The sequence below is a fragment of the Entamoeba invadens genome (genome assembly GCF_000330505.1).
Source record: "Entamoeba invadens IP1 unplaced genomic scaffold scaff_1105074725183, whole genome shotgun sequence".
Lineage (NCBI taxonomy): Eukaryota > Evosea > Mastigamoebida > Endamoebidae > Entamoeba > Entamoeba invadens.
Window position 1 is genome coordinate 522,171 of NW_004443692.1, and position 3,664 is coordinate 525,834.

Sequence of the window (3,664 nt, forward strand, 5' to 3'; positions counted from 1 at the left end):
GTATTATATAAAAATAATTTAAATTAATTAAAAAAATCATTAAAAATTTAATTTATACTTTAGATTATATTTATTTTAAAATAATACAAATTATAACTAATTTTCATTGTTATTATTGATAATATTTATTAGTCAAACTAATTTTAAATTGAATTATTAGCTTGTTTTTATGTTTCATTGAGTTGAATTATTTTCAAATGTTTGATGAATTTATATATATTTTGTTGTCTTGAATCCAAATTAATATACAATAATATACAATAAGTAATACATTATTGTAAAAATATACTATTGCTACTTTTTGAAATCTATCAAAAAATAAATATGATTCAAATTTCAAAATTAAAACAAAATAAACAAAACAACTTTTTTGTCGTATTTTTAATATATACACAACTACTTTAATATAAATATTATAATAGAAACTTATTAGTAAACGATTATAATATTTTCTATAAATACAACAACACAATTGATAAAAGTTTTAAGAAAATTGGTTTTTTAAACTGATTGTGTTTAGTATCGATTATATTTTCTTCTACTAACAATAATTATTTAAATAATATATTTATTTAAATAAATGGTAATATAATGTTGTTGTATATAAAAATAAAAATAATTATCGAAAAACAAAAACATACTTGACAAAAAAAACAAGAAGAATTTAAAAAGAATAGAATAATTAGAGATTGATTACAATCGAATTTAAAGTTCAAATAAAAAATCTACAAACCAACATTATAATCCAAGACAAATTGTTGCAAATTATCTTATTTTTTTCTTGTGTTTTTATCGTTATTTCCTGAAAGTACACGTAATTGTGTTCCATTCATAGTAATAAATTAAAAACAAAAGACTTGTTTTCCATGTTTATAAATAAAAATAAAATACATAAACTAATTATTTTGTGAACTACAAACACAGATTAGTGTTTACTACGTGCTCTTGACATCAACAGAGAAATGCAGAAGGCTTCCCCATCATCAGAATTTAAGAAATCACATTAACTATCAAACAGTCAAGTCATCACTATTGGAAACGAGAGATTCAGATGTCCAGAAGCACACCACTAGCCATCATTTATTGGCATGGAAGCATCAGGTATCCACGAGACAACTTAAAACTCAATCACAAGGTGCAATGTCGATATCAGAAACAAGTTATATTAAGCATCGTCTCCTATGATTGAATTTAATGTACCCAGGCATTAACGACAGACATGAGAAGGAGAAAGTTGCAGATGAGAAATGAAATGGCAAAATCAAAGCTGTTTATGCTTGGCTTAATATAATTATATTTGTGCAGGTGTTTATTTGGTTTACTTTAAATTATTATTGTTAAAATAAATCATAAAATATATAATAATTTACTATCATTTTTATTATTCACAAATTGATTAATTATAGTTTATTTATAATTTAAATTACTATGGAATTTATTATTCTTTTGTCACGCATTGTATAATGTATCCAAAACTGCTATTTTTCTTGACTTAAATTGATGTTTTATAGCGTTGTTTTACCATAAAAGATTATTATTTAATGTTAATGTTGTGTTAGTTTAATAACACATAAAATTAATAGTAAGCAGTGGGTTTTTATCGTAATATTTTGTTGTTATTTGGTTCTCTAAGTATTTTTAGTTTAAGTGGAATTCATTTTTTATTTCAAGAACAATATTTTTGTCATCTTCTTATTTTATTTTGGTTTGAACCAATCATATTGGTTATATAGAACCCAAATTGTTGCACTTGTTTTAAGTGTTTTTTATTTTGTTTTTCGAAAAACTTGAATATCTGATAATATTATTTAATCAATTTTCATTTACAATTTTATTTGTTTATAAAAACAATTTATTTTCGTATTATTTTTATTACTTACATTAATTTGTCAGATTGTATATTTTATTGATTGAAGGACAAATCTTTAACATAAACCAATTAAATTGAGTTTATGAATGATGAAATGTTTTAGAAATAATTCAAAGGTTTGAATTTAAGTTGAACTATTTTATCAAATAAGTCAAAAATCGTTCTAAATTGTTCATGAAAAGTCGCCATTATTTTCATTTTTTTGGAAAAGTGAAATCATTTTTTGAAATTTTTTTCTGAAAAAAAAGAAAAAAATAAAAAAATTTTCAGTCCTCGAAGGGTTATAATTAATTTTTTATATATACAATAGGAGGAAATATGGGGATGCTAGAAAAAGGAGGATGCTCGCAACTAATGGTTATTTTCAACGTTAAAAATATTAAGTTCATAAAATGTATATTCTCGAAACTTCTAATTGTTTGATTGATTTATTTCAATTTTTATTTTTATAATGAGAAAATTGTAACCAAATTTTAATCAACAGTCAAGTCATTGTTGATATCTTTCAATTTCGATAAGTTCTTTATTATTAACTTCCAAGGGTATATCAATATTACCATAACTAATAGTAACTTTACGAACATGTTGTAAGTTGTATGTTTGATGTTCTATACAAACATTACCATAAAGCATTCTTGATATAGATGCAAGTGTGTTAATATCATCAAACGTACAAGCGTTACCAACTGTTATTCCAGATAAAAAGTAGTTCACACAAGACAATTTTGAGCGGTCATTTGGTCTATAGTCAACACATGACGACTTTTCCACGATGTTAACCTTTTCTTTGGTATTGTCCGGAGCAGAAATTTTGGACATCAACTCGAGATTTAAAGCAACTGCATTTGTAAAATATGTTGTGTACTATTGAGTGAATCTTTCAGCACTTTTGATGTCGACAAAAAACCTCCATTTACCATCAATAAATCTCGACATTATCCCGCCTCTTCTAAAAGAAGAGACATTGTTTTTATAAGTGGCCGAAGTGTCAATTGAATTCATGATTTCTTCCATTGTTTTCATAAAAGCCTCTCCATTTTTTGCTCTACTTTCTTTTTTTAGTGCGTCACTTGAAGTGTTCGTGTGATTGGAAATTTCTTTCAACAAACCTTCCATCGTTTCTGAAAATATTTTGCTGGTCAACACTCTTGTAATCACTTGACACCATGAAAACTCCATTTCCACGAGGTTGCTGGTCAATACTAATTTGTGTTGCAAATAAAGTTGTACTATTACTCTTGGTTTTTTAACACAACCAAATAGACAAAGGTCTAAAGGTTGTACCAAATGAGAAGTATGAGGCACATATAGATGGATGTGTATATTGTTTGGTTCACACATTTCCCCCAATATTTCAATATCATGGCCAGTGAAACCATCCATAGTGATCAAAGATGGTGTATTTATATCTAACCCATATTTAAATCTTGTGGAAATGATAGTTGGTATTACCCTTTCTTCAAATCAAGTTGTGAATATTTTCTTTGTGGAAAATCCAGTCTCAGAGTAATAGAAATATAAATCACAATTTCGTTTGAAAGATTCAAAAGGAACGTTTTTTAACCCAACCACGGCTGCTGGACGACAGACTTGTCCTGATAAAGATATCATACACATTATAGTTGTGGGTTTACGACCCCCTATTATAACCGATTCGTATTTTTGGCATCAACTGTTGATGGCACCAACACTTTAACATATTTTCGATCTGCATAATCTTCAAAACCAATTTCATCAATATTAAATACCAATTGAATTGGTAAACCACCAAATTTTGAAAGTTCCAAGTAATTC